Genomic DNA, 18,574 nt, shown 5'->3' with positions numbered 1-18,574 from the left:
ATTTAATTAATGTCTTCAAGTTAGTCCAACAAATGGGGGAATGGGATTAATGGGAATACATCGAGAGCTGATGTAAACTTCATAAACTGACTGGTGACATTGACCTGCAGTAATATGAAAATATAAACTATATATAAGCAGGATCTTGATCGATTGGCCAGGTGGGCTGAGGAATTGTTGATGGAAGTTAATAGCGTAATATGAGGTGTTGCATTTTGGGAAGTCCAACATGGACATGTCCTACACAGTGAATGGTAAACCTCTGGGGAGTGTTGTAGAGCAGAGGGATCTAGGAGTGCAGGTGCATGGTTCCTTGAAGGTAGAGTCACAGGTAGATAGGGAGTCAAAAAGGCATTGGCATATTAGGCTTCATCAGTCAAGAGTATTGAGTATAGAAGTTGGGAGGTCATGTTGCAATTGTAAGGCCATATTTAGTGTTCAATTCCATGTTCTAGGAAAGATGTTGTCAAGCTGGAAAGGGTACAGAGAAGATTTACAAGGACGTTGCCAGGGCTAGAGAGTCTGAGCTATAGGGATAGGGTGAGTAGATTGGGACTCTATTCCTTGGAATGCAGGAAGATGAGGGGTGATCTTATAGAGGTGTATAAACAGACAACTAAAACACACACAACTAAGACACACACACACACACAACTAAGTTAGGATGGGGTAGAAGCCCAAAGGGTAGGATGGGGCTGAAGCCCAAAATTTAATGCCTGGACTGGTTTTTCGCCAATAGTTATTGGTTTTCCAGAATCTAGTTTTTGTTGTTGTTTTTTTGATTTCACAGTCAAGTGTTATTGTAATTATGTACTTTTCAGAGGTGATCCACACATTTTGTTTGTTACTTGTAGGCTTACATGTATGCAATTTTATATTAAAATGTAGCTTAGATCTGTTTGGTCCATTAACTCGCAGGCCCTTTTTAAGCGCGCATTTTGATTACTTTCCATTCTACCATAGAGATATAAAGTCTATAATAGACTTTATTTGTATTTCTATGATTCTACAAACCTTGGCTGGGAACCTGGGGCTCACCAAAATTGTTCCCAATTGGGCCCCGCACCTCCTAAGGCCGGCCTTGTGGAAAGGACAGGTTTGGAAGGATATGGACCAAATACGGGCAGGTGGGACTAGTGTAGCTGGGACATGTTGGCCGGTGTCGGTAGGTTGGGCCGAAGGGTCTGTTTCCACACTGTATCACTCTATAACTCTATGATAATCACTATGATAATCACTTAATCACAATGCTACTGTATTCCTGCACTTTGTGTCCTGTGTCTCCTAATCTTCTTGGCTCGGGTTTATTATTGTAATGTGGATCAAGTGAAAATCTTGATCCTATTTCGTTGACTATTTCCTTCGCTCCGTAGATGCTGCTGCACCCGCTGAGTTTCTCCAGCTTTTTGGTGCACCAAGTGAAAATCTTTGTTTTGCATGATAACCAATCAAGTCAGATAATACTATACATAAAGACAATCAAGCCAAATTCAAGTCAATAGGTAGAGCAAAGGGGGAGATGCAAGAATGCAGCATATAGTTCTCAGCATTGTATCGCACCAGTTCCAGATACCCTGTACAAGGTCTTGTTTTTTAACCTTAAATTTTAACATCCTGATAGGTAGCAGCGTATATATCTGAAAAACTGCTGGAGGATCTCAGCGGACGAGGCAGCATCTGTGAAGGGAATGGACAGCAGACGACATTTTGGGTTGGGAACCATAGCCTGGACATTTCCACATTTTCTTTGAAATATATATATTTTAGATGCAGCATTTCAATGCGTATACTGCCACATAAAAAAAATCAACAAGTGATAATATGACTCCTGAATGACAACTGAGGTTTTATTAGTTTCAATTTCTATCACATTTCTAAAGCTACAGACTATGAAAATAATTACTCTTCTTAGAAATGGTTTCAGTTCCATCATGAATTTTTTTTATTTTTCCTGAGACATTATATTGAATTCCATTGAATAAAAGCATCATTCTAACAAACAAAGACACTGCAGGATTAGTTCTATAACTGAGATAGAGCAAACTGTGATGTCTCTCTCACTGAGAGACAGTGAACTTGGCTGATGGATAAATATTACCCAGGATAGCAGGAGTTTTTGTTATTGCTCTTCTCTGAAAAGCACTACTTACATCAGTGCACCTGGGTTCTCTCTTTATTCACCTTCTCCATTCCATCCCCCACAATCTCCCACACCAGGTTCCATCTGTCCATCATCCCTCCATTATCTGGTTCTACTTATGTTGTGGAGGCCAAGTCAATGGATATTCTTAAGGCAGAGATAGATATATTCTTGATTAGTACGGGTTATGGGGAGATGGCAGGAGACTGGGGTCGAGAGGGAAAGATAGACCAGCCTCGATTGAATGGTGCAGTAGACTTCATGGGCCTAACTGCTCCTATCACGTGTGTACTTATCTTCCAGCCCCTTTCCATCATCAAGCTTTCTTGCCTAATATGATTAATATGTTGCTGTATTATTCTGGAAAGGATTGAAATTGTCTGTCACTTTGACCATTTCCCTTTCTCTTCCCTACATTCTAAAAAAAGAATGTTCTGACATCCAGACTCAAGAACAGTCCTCTGAACTCAGTTAATAAGCATTTCAATTAAGGACAATTGGGGATCAGGAATAAAAGATACCCACCGGCACCCTGTGAAAGTAAAAATAAACATAATGAAAGTCAGCAACTGGGCAAGGTGAAGTAGTGGATGTTAAGAGTAAAATTGTAGAACTACTGCCTCGCAGCACCAGAGACCTGGGTTCGATCCTGACCTTGGGTGCTGTCTTTATTATTGTTATTAATGCACTATTGCTTCTATGTTTTTTATGTGTGTATATATATATGTGTGTGTGTGTGTATAAATATGTGTGTATGTATATTTATGTTTATGAATGTGTGTGTGTGTGTGTGTGTATGTGTGTGTATATACATATACACAGACTGAATTTTTTTCTCCTTTATTATATTGGTCACAGTGTACTATGTTTACATATTCTGTTGTGCTGCTGCAAGAATTTAGTTGTTCTTTCCGGGACAAATGACAATAAATCACTCTTGACTCTCGCCTGTGTGAAGTATGTACACTCTCCCTGTAACCGTGTGGGTTTCTTCCCACATCACAAAGAGTGCAGATTTGTAGATTAAACGTTTGTGTAATAGCCCCCAAGTATGTAGGGCATTGATGAGATAGTAGGATAACATAGATCTAATGCCAATGGATAATTGATGTCAGCGTTAACATGGTGAGTCTGTTTCCAGGCTGTATCTCTAGATACTCTAAATTAAAAACAAAATTCTGAAATCCCACTCATTGTCACTTTCTTGAGTAAAATGGGACATAATTTAAGTGTCATATAAAGTAAATGAAATTATAGTTTAAGCCAATGTTTTTTTTAATCCATTTTGTCGAGATTTTCAGTTGTATTAAGTGAATTAAAATTCTATTTGTATATGGGGAATTGTCGTTTTTGTCTGTATTATTGTCTGTTTTTACATTATCCATCCTGCACATCTTTAGGGCATGGAAGGAAACCAGAGTGATCGAAGAAATATGTTGGCCTGGGAAGAACGTGCAAACTCCACACCGAGAGCACTCATAGATGTCAAGTTGAATCTGGGTCTCGGAAGCAGTCGAGCAATAGCAACTGTAATGTCACAATGATGTTGTTAAGATGTAAGGAATGCAGAGAAGATTTATAAGGTTGTTGCCAGGACCTGAGGGTTTGATCTATCTGGCAAACGGTTGGGCAGGCTACGACTTTATTCTTTGGAGTGCAGGTGGATGAGTGATGATCTTGTAAACGATGTGTAAAGTCAGGGGAACAAACGGTAGATGCAGAGTATTTTATCTAGAGTAGGGGAATCAAGAATCAGAGGACATAGGTGAGAGGGGAAAGATTTAATAGGAACCTGAGGGGCAACATTTTTGCACAGAGGGTGGTGAGTATATGAAACAGCCTGCCAGAAGAGGTAGTTGAGGCAAGTACTATAACAACATTTAAAAGATTTGAATGAATGAATAAGTCTGTTTAAGAAGGAACTGCAGATGCTGGAAAATCGAAGGTAGACAAAAATGTTGGAGAAACTCAGCGGGTGAGGCAGCATCTATGGAGCGAAGGAAATAGGCAACGTTTTGGGCCGAAACCCTTCTTCAGACTCGAAGGAAATAGGCAACGTTTCCGGCCGATTTGAGTATAGGAGCAGGGAGGTTCTACTGCAGTTGTACAGGGTCTTCGTGAGACCACACCTGGAGTATTGTGTACAGTTTTGGTCTCCTAATCTGAGGAAAGACATTCTTGCCATAGAGGAAGTACAGAGAAGGTTCACCAGACTGATTCCTGGGATGTCAGGACTTTCATATGAAAAAAGACTGGATAGACTCGGTTTGTACTCGGTAGAATTTAGAAGATTGAGGGGGGATCTTATAGAAACTTACAAAATTCTTAAGGGGTTGGACAGGCTAGATGCAGGAAGATTGTTCCCGATGTTGGGGAAGTCCAGAACAAGGGGTCACAGTTTAAGGATAAAGGGGAAATCTTTTAGGACCGAGATAAGGAAAACCTTTTTCACACAGTGAGTGGTGAATCTATGGAATTCTCTCCCGCAGAAGGTAGTTGAGGCCAGTTCATTGGCTATATTTAAGAGGAAGTTAGATGTGGCCCTTGTGGCTAAAGGGATCAGGGGGTATGGAGAGAAGGCAGGCACAGGATACTGAGTTGGATGATCAGCCATGATCATATTGAATGGCGGTGCAGGCTCGAAGGGCCGAATGGCCTACTCCTGCACCTAGTTTCTATGTTTCTATGAAACCCTTCTTTATTGGCCAAGTATTTACACATTGGTGCTCCGCTCAAGTAACAACATGACATACAGTAACAATTAAGAATATAACATTAATATTAAAACATTTCAGTTGAAACATGAGAATGAAATAAAATACCAGAGCAAAATGACGCTACAGACATTTGGTTATTGAGTGGAGCTACTACTCGTGGGGAAAAAAGCTGTTTTTATGTCTGGCTGTGGCGGCTTTGACAATCGGGAGTAAAGTGCTTCAAAGAGTTTGTGGCCAGGGTGAGAGGGGTCAGAGATGATCTTGCCCGCTCGCTTCCTGGCCCTTACAGTGTACAGTTCATCAATGGAGGGAAGGTTGCAGCCAACAACCTTCTCAGCTGATCAGACAATTCGCTGCAGCCTCCGGATGTCGTGCTTGGTGGCTGAGCCAAACCAGACCATGATGGAGAAGGTAAGGACAGACTCCTACGATGACAGTATAGAATTGGACCATCATTGCCTGTGGCGGATTCTGCTTCCTCAGCTGCCACAGGAAGTGCATCCTCTGTTGTGCCTTTTTGACTGTGGAGTCGATGGTGGCCCCCCATTTAAGGTCCTTGGAGATGATGGTTCCAAGGAACTTAAAAGACTCCACAGATGTGACTGCGGTGTTGTTGATGGTGAGTGGGGGGGAGGGAAGGGGGAGCTCTCCTAAGGTCTACTATCAATTCCACCGTCTTAAGAGCATTGAGCTCCATGTTATTGTGATGGTACCAGGACACCAGCTGTGACACTTTCTGACTAGGCAGATTCCTCCCTATCCTGGATCAATCCAATCAGGGTTGTGTCGTCCGCAAACTTGAAAAGCTTGACAGAGGAGTCTGTGGAGGTGCAGTCATTGGTGTAGAGAGAGTAAAGGAGAGGAGAGAGTACAGTGCCTTATGGGATCCTCCTATGCTGAGGGTCTGCGGGTCCTAGATGTGCTTTCCCAGCCTCACATGCATGCTGTCAGGAATTTGGTGATCTACTGACAGGGATTTAGGCTCAGTCATCTTGGAGTTTGGAGTGTAGTAGCTCTGGCACAATGGTGTTGAATGCAGAGCTAAAATCAACAAACAAAATCCTTGCATAGGTCCCCTGGCAGTCTAAATGCTGGAGGAGTCATCCACAAAAACTCATATGTCAGGCTGTTATTCATTGACTGCAGCTCGTTAGTTAATACCATCATCCCCTCCAAGCTGGTTAGCAAGCTCTCAGATCTGGGTCTCTGTGCATCCCTCTGCAATTGGATCCTAGACGTCCTCATCCATAAACCCCAGTCTGTCCGTATTGGTGGAGATGCGTCATCCTCGATAACAATCAGCATGGGAGCACCTCAAGGCTGTGTGCTCAGCCCGCTGCTTGGAGGTTGCAGGTAGTGGAGTGGAAGCAGGTAGGGAGACTGACAAAAACCTCCGGGAACCTCTGGGAGCCGCACGGAAACCTTGGGTGGGGCACAAAGTCTCCAGAGGTTTCCATATAACCATATAACCATATAACAATTACAGCATGGAAACAGGCATCTCGACCCTTCTAGTCCGTGCCAAACACATAATCTCCCCTAGTCCCATATACCTGCGCTCAGACCATAACCCTCCATTCCCTTCCCATCCATATAACTATCCAATTGATTTTTAAATGATAAAAACGAACCTGCCTCCACCACCTTCACTGGAAGCTCATTCCACACAGCTACCACTCTCTGAGTAAAGAAGTTCCCCCTCATGTTACCCCTAAACTTCAGTCTCTTAATTCTCATGTCATGTCCCCTTGTTTGAATCTTCCCTACTCTCAGTGGGAAAAGCTTTTCCACGTCAACTCTGTCTATCCCTCTCATCATTTTAAAAAACCTCTATCAAGTCCCCCCTTAACCTTCTGCACTCAGGTTTCCGTTCAGGTTTCCTAAGTGGGACAGGGGCATAACACATACATACACACAAGATGAGACTTTTAATGTAAGTAATATAGATATATATAGATGGGCCAAATGCAGGTGGGTGGGACTAGTATATATCAGCACCTTGGTTAGCATAGGCAAATTGAGCTGAAGAGCCTGTTTCCATGCTGTCGGTATGCTCCCCCTTCACGACATGATTGTGATGAGAAGGGAGTTTATTTTAAAGTATCCTGCCCAATGATTTTTTTCCAGCAATCAGCATCACTTAAACAGAATCAAAAAATGAAATTTAGCTGGTCAAGAGGCATGTGAGGAAAGAGAATCCAGACACTGATCTTTCCCCAATTCTTCTTATTTTGTATCAGATACCAGCATTTACAGTTTTATGTATTTTCCTGTTCTGAGGACAGGACACTGACCCGCAGCCTCAACTGGTTTCTCTTTCCACAGATGCTGCTGGACAGGTTGGATTGTTGCTGCATTTCTGTTTCAGATTCCAACATATGCAGTTTCATTTGTTCTCCGTCACTGGTAATGTATCTGGTAATTATTTTTCTTTATGGTAAATGTTTGTTTCGTTCAAATTAGTTACTCTATTTATTATAACTGAAATTACAAGAAAATACTTTGGAATGTCCTTGAAATATTGTACCACTGGAATGTGTGTGTTTTGCACCAAAATGTTTCTTTGTCAAGTAACTTATTATTTCTGGAAGGTAGATAAAAAATGCTGGAGGAACTCAGGGAGGCAGCATCTATGGGGCGAAGGAATAGGTGACGTTTCGGGTCGAGACCCTTCATCAGACTTCGCTCCACTAGATGCTGCCTCACCCGCCGAGTTTCTCCAGCATTTTTATCTACCTTCGATTTTTTTCCAGCATCCGCAGTTCCTTCTTAAAATATTTATTTCTGGAAATGGCTTTGCTTTTTTAACAAGTGGTTGCAGATCTTTTTCTTTCTTTTGCATTGTAGCTGCAGATGTTATTGCAGCAGAGGGCGGCAGAGTGACTGAAATAACATTCTCAGTACAATCTCTTGGTAGCTACAAGCAAGGCCATCAGATGGCAGTGTGCATCCGTCGTTTTGCAGCGGAGAAGGTGAACCGGACATTGAACAAACAGAGAACGTTTCCTGAAAAACAGAGAAGGTTTCCAAACGGTACTGAATGTAACTTTTTGTTTGTTTGCTTGTTACCGAGTCGCGATTACATTGTTGCAACTTGTGTGCAACGCTGCATTCATTACTGCGGCAGAGTCTCTCTTCCTGATGGACTTTCTGGGCGTGTGTATCGTGTACTCGTAGGGCCGCACGCCTCCTGTGTGTCCACTATAGGATCTTTGGACAGGAGGGGGTAGGTTGAAGCAAAACCTGCTGGTCTGATAGACAGGAGCTCGGAGCAGTCAGGGAACGATGACAATGGGAAGGAGAAGGTTTTAGGCCAATGAAGGGTTGGAGGCTTTCTGCTGGCATTTTTCTTAGTAGTAGTAGAAGGCTTAAGTCCTCCCTCCACCACCTCCAGTTTAAATTCCATTTGGAATATTTTGGAGGACCAAGAAACCAAGACTAGAGTACTAACTTCCCCCTTATTGAGATCTGCCCCATTGCAGGAAGGTGGTGGAGGCTTTTGAAACTGTGCAGATGAGGTTTACCCTGCGTGGATTGAGGAATCAGGGGTACCAGCTAGAGGAGAGGTTGTACAAACTTGGATTGCTTTCTCTAAAATGCTCGACGGAGCTTCAGGGGAGACCTGATAGAAGTGTCTAAAATGATATAGAACTTTTTATTTCCAGGTTGGAAATGTCAAAAACAGGAGGTCAAATGTAAGGGGAAAATATACAATTAATTGCATGATTCATAACACCATTGATGTACAGGGGGATATTGGGGTCCAAGTCCATAACTCTGTGAAAGTGGCAACACAAGTAGATAGAGTGGCAAAGAAGGCATATGGTATGTTTGACCTTGATGGTAGACACAAAATGCTGAAGTAACTGGAGTAAATGCTGAGTATAGAAGTTGGGATGTAATGTTAAAATTGTACAAGGCATTGGTGAGGCCAATTCTGGAGTATGGTGTACAATTTTGGTTCCCAAATCATAGGAAAGATGTCAACAAAATAGAGAGAGTACAGAGGAGATTTACTAGAATGTTGCCTGGGTTTCAACAACTAAGTTACAGAGAAAGGTTGAACAAAATAGGTCTTTATTCTTTGGAGCGCAGAAGGTTAAGGGGGGACTTGATAGAGATCTTTAAAATTATGAGAGGGATAGAGGGAGCTGATGTGGATAAGCTTTTCCCACTGAGAGTAGGGAAGATTCAAACAAGAGGACATGATTTGAGAATTAAGGGACAAAAGTTTAGGGGTAACATGAGGGGGAACTTCTTTACTCAGAGTGGTAGCTGTGTTGAATGAGCTTCCAGTGGAAGTGGTGGAGGCAGGTTCGATTTTATCATTTAAAAATAAATTGGATAGGTATATGGACGGGAAAGGAATGGAGGGTTATGGTCTGAGTGCAGGGAGATGGGACTAGGTGAGAGTAAGTGTTCAGCACGGACTAGAAGGGCTGAGATGGCCTGTTTCCGTGCTGTAATTGTTATATGGTTATATGGTAACTCAGTGGAACAGGCAGCATCTCTGGAGAGAAGGAACGGGCGATGCCTTGGGTCGAGACCATTCTTCAGACTGATTTCATTAATTGGTCGGGACATTGCGTACACTGTAAGAGTTAGGGAATCATGATGCAGCTTTATAGGACATTGCTTAGGTGTGTTTGGAGTATTGCATGCAGTTCCAGCTAACCATTACAGGAAGGATGTGGCTGGAGGCTTTGGAACAGGTGCAGAGGAGGTTCACCAGAATGCTGTCTGGATTTTGGCAGCGTTGGCTACAAGGAAAGTATGAAGTTTGAGTATAGAAGTTGGGAGGTCATGTTGCAGTTGTATAAGACATTAGCGAGACCGCATTTAGAATATTGTGTTCAGTTCTGGGCGGCTGGCACGGACACTTTAATAACTGGCACCGGCCACTCAAATCAGCTGCCCCGGACATTTTTATGATTGGTTTATTGTTTTTTATGATTGGTTTATTGTATTTTAACGTTGAGTTTTACCTGCTTTTAACTATTTATACTGTTCCATCAGGGACTGGATTGTTTTTTTAGTGTTATTATGTATGAAATGTTTTAAATATCATGTGCGATGCTCCGCTATTCCCTGGGAAACGTCTTTTCATTTTGCACTGTACAACTGTTGCTTGCAAGATGACAATAAAGGTTGATTGATTGATTGATTGATCTTATAATAATAATAATAATAATATATTTTATTGTCATTGCACATAAGCGCAACGAGATTTGTTATGCAGCTTCCATCCGATGTCATAACTTAAATAACTAATAAAATTTAGATTTAGACACCCCGAGAAACATGGTTTGTAAAAAGAACATTACAACAGTAAAATAGTCAAAACAGTTCAAACAGACTAAAGTGCAGATGTGTCTGTGCGACGTGACCATCCGAGGGAGACAGTCCATGGGGATGGGGGGCACTCAGCAGGGCCGGTTCAGAGCCGCTATAGCTCTGGGAATGAAGCTGTTCCTGAGTCCTGATTGGCATTTCCTGAGGAAAGATTGAAAGGGTTCAGAGAAGATTTGCAAGGATGTTGCCAGGACTAGAGGCTCTGAGCAATAGGGAGAGGTTGAGTAGGCTGGGTCTCTATTTGTTGGAGCACAGGAGGGCGCGGGGTGATCTTATAGAGGTGTATAAAATCATGAGAGGAATAGATCGGGTAGATAGATGCACAGAGTCTCTTGCCCAGAATAGGGGAATTGAGGACATAGGTTCAAGGAAAAGGGGAAAAGATTTGATGGGTCTCTGAGGGGTAACTTTTTCACACAAAGGGTGGTGGGTGTACGGAACAAGCTGCCAGATGAGGTAGTTGAGGCTGGGACTATCCCAACGTTTTAGAAACAGTTAGACAAGTGCATGGATAGGACAGGTTTGTAGGGATATGGACCAAGCGCAGGCAGGTTGGACTAGTGTAGCTGGGACACATTGGCTGGTGTGGGCAAGTTGGGCCATAGGGCCTGTTTCCGCACTGTATCACTATTTGACTCTATGAAAGGCTGGACAAACTTGAATTGTTTTCTTTAGAACGTTGGAGGTTGTGAGGGGACCAGATAGAAGTCTGGTCTCCTCAAATAATCAGATCATAAGTCATAGGAGCAGTATTAGGCCATTTGGCCCATCAAGTCTACTTCGCCATTTAATCATGGCTGATCTATCTCACCCTCCTGCGTTCTCCCCATAACCTTTGACACCCAAAATTATGAAAGACATAGGTAGAATAGACAGTCAGAACCTCTTCACCAAGGTGGGACTATCAAAGTCTAGAGTGCATAGCTTTTGAGATGAGAGGGTCAAAATTTAAAGGAGGAGTGTGGGGTGGAGTTGTGGGTGCCTGGAACTTGCTGCTAGGAGGCAGATATGATTGTGGCATTTCAGAGGCTTTTAGATAGTCACAAGCATATTCAGGGGAATAGAGGAATATGGATCACATACTAGCAGATGAGAGTACGTTACTGGCATCAAGTTTGGCACAGACATTGTGGGCCAAAAGGCCTGTTCAATGCACATTAGATTGCACTTAATATTGATATTGATCAACAAACCTGCTTCATATGGTATTGGTGGTGGGACCCTTGAACGTGAATGTAGAAGATATGATTAATACATTTACAGATGACATGAACATTTATGGTAATGTGGATAACATGGAAGATTGTTTAAGACTACGGCAGCATATAGATTAGATGGAAACGTGGATGATGTCTTCAAGAAGGAACTGCAGATGTTGGAAGATCGAAGGCACACAAAATTGCTGGAGAAACTCAGCGGGTGCAGCAAAGAATTCTATGGAGCGAAGAAAATAGGCAACGTTTTGAGCCGAAACCCTTCTTCAGACTGATGCAGGGTGGGGGGGGGGGGGGGGGGGGGGGGGGGCTGAGGGAGAGCTGAAAAGGGGGGGAGGAGGGGGGGAGGGAGGAAGGTTCAGACCATTGGGGCAGCCCAAGCGGTAAGGGGGCTGAGGGTTCCCGAGCTGAAAAGGGAGGAGACAGCAAGGGGATGCAATTCAATCCCGACAGGACCGGAAGGCTATTAAGCTATGGAAAAAGGAATGGATGAGAAGTCAATGTTCAGACCATCGGGATGCAGACTGCCCAAGCGGAATATGAGGTGCTGCTCCTCCAGTTCCCGGTGGTGCTCACTCTGGCAATGGAGGAGACCCAGGACAGAGAGGTTGGAGGTACACAAAATTGCTGGAGAAACTCAGCGGGTGAAGCAGCATCTATGGAGCGATGCAATTCATGGTGGATGGTGGATGCAATTCAATCCCGACAGGTACGGGCTGATGCATTTTGGAAGGCTATTAAGGGTAGGGCATTACAGTTAACAGTAAAGTGCTAAGGAATGTTGATGAACAGAGAGACCTTGGGTTTAAGTCCATAGTTCCCTGAAAATGGCAACATGGAAATATATGCAAAGAATTTAAAAGTTAGGATATAATATGGCAAGTTTACAAAATATTGGTTAGAGTGCACTTGGAGTTTTTTGGCGCAGTTTTAGTCAGCACACTATGAGAAGAATGTGGTTGAAACGGAGAGAGTGCAAGAGAGATACAAATGACTGTTGCCTCAATTGCCTTACTTATGTGGTGGGATTGGATAGGATGGCTTGCTTTCTCCAGAGCAATGAAATGCCTCAATAGACACCAGATAATAGGTGCAGGAGTAGGCCATTTGGTCCTTCGAGCCAGCACTGCCATTCAATGTGATCATGGCTGATCATCCACAATCTGTACCCCGTTCCTGCCTTCTCCCCATATCCCCTGACTCCGTCCGCTAAGAGCCCTATCTAGCTCTCTCTTGAAAGTATCCAGAGAACCTGCCTCCACCGTCTTCATAGGCAGAGAATTCCGCAGACTCACAACTCGCTGTGTGAAAAAGTGTTTCCTCATCTCCGTTCTAAATGCCTTATCCCTTATTCTTAAACTATGGGCCCTGGTTCTGGACTCCCCCAAGTAAGTTTTAATATAATTCACAGCATTGTAATGAATCAGTTCCACAGACAAAGGTCCACAATGTGGTAGAGGTGAATGGGACTGTACCCCAGCTTATGGAAGGACTGTTCAGAAGCCTGATAACAAAGGGGCAGAAGCTGTTCCTTGAGTCCGATGCTGTCACCTTCAAGCTTCTATACCTTCTGCCGGATGGGAGCAGGGAGAAGAGAGGAATGATCAGGGTGGGACACTAAATACAATCAAGTCTTTCATTAAGTTGGGTGCTTTTTCCACCAGAGGAAATGCGGTGAGGTGTTCCTATCTCCCCAAAGGGGCCCCCCCCCCCCCCCCCCCCCCTTTGAAGGACACCCCCCACCCCCACCCCCCCCCCCCCCCCCCCCCCCCCCCCCCCCCCCCCCCCCACCCCCCCCCCCCCCCCCCCCCCCCCCCCCCCCCCCCCCCCCCCCCCCCCCCCCCCCCCCCCCCCCCCCCCCCCACCCCCCCCCCCCCCCCCCCCCCCCCCCCCCCCCCCCCCCCCCCCCCCCCCCCGAAGGAAAGATCAGGGTGGGGCTTCTTTCATTAAGTTGGGTGCTTTTTCGAGGAAGGGTGAGGGTTCCTAATTCCCCCCCCCCCCTTTGTTTTTGTTTTCTGTTTCTTGTTTTTTGTACTAAATTATATGTATGCACTGAGTACGAGCTGCTTTTAATCTCATTGTACATGTATAGTGACAATAAATGGCATATCTATATCTATCTAGATGAAGTCAACGGTGGGATAGAAACATAGAAACATAGAAATTAGGTGCAGGAGTAGGCCATTCGGCCCTTCGAGCCTGCACCGCCATTCAATATGATCATGGCTGATCATCCAACTCAGTATCCCGTACCTGCCTTCTCTCCATACCCCCTGATCCCCTTAGCCACAAGGGCCACATCTAACTCCCTCTTAAATATAGCCAATGAACTGGCCTCAACTACTCTCTGTGGCAGAGAGTTCCAGAGATTCACCACTCTCTGCGTGAAAAAAGTTCTTCTCACCTCGGTTTTAAAGGATTTCCCCCTTATCCTTAAGCTGTGACCCCTTGTCCTGGACTTCCCTAACATCAGGAACAATCTTCCTGCATCTAGCCTGTCCAACCCCTTAAGAATTTTGTAAGTTTCTATAAGATCCCCTCTCAATCTTCTAAATTCTAGAGAGTATAAACCAACTCTATCCAGTCTTTCTTCATAATACAGTCCTGACATCCCAGGAATCAGTCTGGTGAACCGTCTCTGCACTCCCTCTATGGGATGTCTGGTCTGTGTGGTGGACTGGGCTATATCTACAACTCTCTGTAATTTCTTGTGGTCGAGGGCAGAGATGTTTGATGCAATCCGACAGTATGCTTTCTATGGTGCATCTGTAGGCGTTTATAAGTATAATAATTGGAGACATGCCCCATTTCCTCAGGAAGTAGTGATGTTGGTGTGCATATCTTGGTTGGTCCACAACAGATCATTGGTTATATTAATGCAAAAAAAAATTCCTTGCATTATCATCTGCAAACTTACTAATCGTGCTTTTTACATTCTCATGCAAATCATTGATGTAGATGACTAACAGCAATTTACCCAGCATCGATCCTTGAGGCACACCATTAGTCACAGGGCTCCAGTCTGAAAAGCAATCTTCTCCCTCCTTCCTTCCTGGCTAAGACTTAAACTAGATCTTGCAGCACCATTTTGAGAAAGTGATGGGATATTCCCTGCTCCAATATTTTTCCCTTCATCACAATCACAGACCATTTGGTCACTAATACATTGTTGATTTTGGGAGCTTGCTGTGCATATATTCAACGCTGTGTTTCCTTCAGAGTGACTGCACTCCATAGGTTGTTCGTTAGCTGTAGGATGCTTCGCCACAACTGAAAATGGACTTCAGATGCAATGCATAAATCCAAATAATGTTATATCTGCATAAATGATTTCATAGCAAAAGGATTTGAGTATAGGAGCAGGGAAGTTCTACTGCAGTTGTACAGGGTCTTGTTGAGACCACACCTGGAGTATTGCGTACAGTTTTGGTCTCCTAATCTGAGGAAGGACATTCTTGCCATAGAGGGAGTACAGAGAAGGTTCACCAGACTGATTCCTGGGATGTCAGGACTTTCATATGAAGAAAGACTGGATAGACTCGGCTTGTACTCGCTAGAATTTAGAAGATTGAGGGGGGATCTTATAGAAACTTACAAAATTCATAAGGGGTTGGACAGGCTAGATGCAGGAAGATTGTTCCTGATGTTGGCGAAGTCCAGAACAAGGGGTCACAGTTTAAGGATAAAGGGGAAATCTTTTAGGACTGAGATGAGAAAAACTCAGTCTCTGGAATTCTCTGCCACAGACGGTAGTTGAGGCCAGTTCATTGGCTATATTTAAGAGGGAGTTAGATGTGGCCCTTGTGGCTAAAGGGATCGGGGTATGGAGAGAAGGCAGGTACAGGATACTGAGTTGGTTGATCAGCCATGACCATATTGAATGGCAGTGCAGGCTCGAAGGGCCGAATGGCCTACTCCTGCACCTATTTTCTATGTTTCTATGCTCCCATTAATCCATCATCTGGATTACCTAATTTACAAGTTATCTCTATGGCAACTTTGGCCTCACCCAATCGGAGATTTTCTCTTTACCCTGTCCCACATTGTTTACTTGTCATTTCTGATGAAGAGCTTTTGACCCAGAACGTTAACTCTGTTTCTGTAGATGCCCCATCTACACTAGTCCCACCTGCCTGCGTTTGGTTCATATCCCCCTAGACCTGTCCTATCCATGTACCCATCAATTTTTTTGTTTTTTAAGGAAAAAAATCCTAGCCTACTCAACCTCTCCCTACATCTCAGTTCCTCGAGACCTGGTAACATCCTCGTAAATCTTTTCTGCACCTTTTTAGCCCAACAATAACTTTCTCATGACAGGGCGACCAAAACTGAAGACAATACTCTCAATATGGCCTCACCAAAACTCTGACTGATGAATACCTTCTTGACCAATGTATCTACTTGTGGCGCTACTGTTAAGGAACTGTGTTTGTGCCCTCCTGGATCCCTCAGTCCTACAATACTCCCCAGAGCCCAGTCATTCACTGTGGAGGTCCTGCCCTGGTTTGGCTCCCCAAAAATGCAATGCCTTGCACTTCCCTGTATTAGACTCCGTTAATAATTCCTCAGCCCAGAGTCAAATTCCTGCTGGGATTTTTGACAATCATCTGTGCTATCTACAATACTACCCACGTTAATGTCATCTGCAAACATCTTGTAAAATTAATAAAAAATATCGACATAAATGTCAGTGTTGGATTGAAGTAGGTTTCTCTAATTTGCACCATGGAACTTCATCCCACATCTGGTGCTGTCAGTTTGCATGTTCTCCGACTGTGTGGTTTTTCTCTGGGTGGTCCGATTTTCTCCCACATCCCAAAGACGTGGGGGTTTGTAGGTTAATTGGCCTCTGTAAATTGCTTTTGAGTGTGTAGGGAGTGGATGAGAAAGTTGGATAACATAGAACTAGTGTGAACGGGTGGGCGGCATGGACTCAATGGGCTGAAGGGACTGTCTCCATGCGACATCCCTCTAAAACTCTAACTCTAAGAACAAGTTAGTTTAGAGATACAGCGTGGAAATAGGCCCTTTGGCCCTGTGGAAGAAATTAACTTGGAGGGAAATTAAAGGAAAATGAAAAGCGGAGACTTTGCAGATTTGCTTCGAGATTTTATTGCATGATATCATGGAGAGATGGCTGCAGTAAATGGCCCACCAGTTCTCTGACTTCACAGCAGAATTAGCCGACTGTTATACTGTGCAGTAAACAACTTTTGTTTGTTGTTCGATTCAGATATATGAAAATATACTATCTCCTATGTGGGTACCAATTATTTAATTAGACACAACGTACTTTTTGCTTATGTAAATCTTATTCAACAACAGATGGTTAATGCAAGTCAAACACAATACAAGGGCATCTTGACATTGACATTGACTATCTCACCGTTTAGGCGAACTGCACCACCATCCCCTCTCCAAGCCAATCATAAGCCCCCCCCATTTACAGAAACGATGTCGCTAGCAGTAGGGGGCGCAGGTGGTTGCCTCTAACTCCTCACAGAAGGGAAACCAAGCTTTGTTTCATGTTTACATTTACCATCCATCCTCCAACACATTCCCAGACGAGAGGTAATACGCCTAATCTTACTTTGCCGATTCCCACAAACCTCTTCTGCACCTGGTCAAGCGAGAGCTGCCAATTGTCACATCCAACACCCTTTTGTTACCTTATTCAATTCCAATGAAAATTAAGTGAGGAAGGATATTAATTCTTCCACAGGCCCACCTAGTCTACGCCGACCAATGATCACCCATTCACAATAAATCTATCCTACACGTTGGGGACAATTTACAGAGGGCCAATTAACCTACAAACCTGCGCCAGGGAACCCGGAGCAAGCACACACGGTTACGGGGAGAACGTGCAAACTCCGTCCAGATAGCACCCATAGTCAGAATCAAACCCTGGCCCCTCGCGCTGTAAGGCAGGCAGTAACTCTAGCGTTGTGCCACTGTGCCACCCAAGTTATATAGCTCTGCATAACAGGGCACTTCTGAGGCAATATTTCATGTTGTTTTTCTGTTATCGCTCTCTTTCACTTTTATGGGAAATTAACAAAGAGCATTGTTACATTTGTGAAGTTTTTGTGGTCTGAACATCTGATGTTTGATGACATTGACCTAAATGCTAAAGTTGCAAACGTGGATTCTGAGAAAGGATCACTGCATTCATTTCTACTTTCTGCAGATGCTGCGTAACTGGCCGAGTTCTCTCATCTTTTCTGTTTATAACCTGAAATATGAACTCTGTTTCCCTCTCTACAGATGCTGCCCAAACCTCTAAGTGTTTACATTTTTGTGCTTTTGTTTCAGATTTCCAACATCTGGACTATTTAACTTTTTTGGTGTCCGGTTACACTAACTTTTATATGTAACACTCTACGCGTAACATTATAGTTTCTCTGTTCAAACTGCATACTTTCAGAGGTTAACCTTAAAAAAGCACCGTTCAATATTTATAAACAAGAATAACTCACGGATCTCGATGGTTAAAATGTCTTTTCTTTGGTACACCACAAATCAGAGATAATTCCAGCAGCATTTCTGGCAATAAGCGGTTGGCTTGAAATATGAATCCCATTTTCCTCTCCTCAGATGTGGCCTGACCTGCTGAGTATTTCCAGAATTTCCTCTTTTCACTCATGCAGCCATTTTGATCGGCCCTGTGCAGTTGCCGGTGATTTCTGTTGCAATTGTCTCGCCGAATTTTCAATGCAGAGTCTCGATTTACGTAGATGTCGTTCAGAGCAGGTTGGGATCGAGCTGGCCTTGTTTTACTGCAACAAGCTCCGAGGACAGCCAAAAGTAGACTATCAATGTTGTATTGTTAAAGCGAAATTATGTTTCCAGGCTTGTTGTAGCATGTTGCATCATCCTCTCTTGTGGAATACTGTCATAATTATTCCCTGTGGAATGGGTCTCTCAGCAATAAGAATGGGATGACTGACTGCCTGACTGAACATGAACACAACATTAAAATTCCCCCCTGGTTGCATGCACACTCTTGCAAGACCATATACACTGGATCAAAGAAGACTGATGCCTCTGTCCCACTTAGGAAACCTGAACGGAACCCTCGCCCCATCCAAGGTTTCCGTGCGGTTCCCGGAGATTTTTGTCAGTCTCCCTAATGGTCCAAAGTGGTTTCC

At 43.8% G+C, this 18,574-nt stretch overlaps 1 protein-coding gene across 1 annotated transcript in view; it reads left to right on the top strand.

Annotated features, from left to right (window-relative positions):
• The first annotated feature begins 7,720 nt into the window (after window positions 1-7,720).
• Window positions 7,721-18,574, top strand: part of LOC129697825 (cohesin subunit SA-2-like) — a 132,735-nt gene continuing 121,881 nt past the window's right edge. The window contains exon 1 of the mRNA XM_055636468.1: window positions 7,721-7,890. The gene's annotated coding sequence lies outside the window, so the exon portion shown is untranslated. The remainder of the gene's footprint in view (window positions 7,891-18,574) is intronic.

The sequence above is a fragment of the Leucoraja erinacea genome, chromosome 6 (assembly GCF_028641065.1).
Source record: "Leucoraja erinacea ecotype New England chromosome 6, Leri_hhj_1, whole genome shotgun sequence".
NCBI classification, from domain to species: domain Eukaryota; kingdom Metazoa; phylum Chordata; class Chondrichthyes; order Rajiformes; family Rajidae; genus Leucoraja; species Leucoraja erinaceus.
Note: the sequence above shows the minus strand (reverse complement) of the source record. Positions and strands in the feature narration are given on the sequence as shown.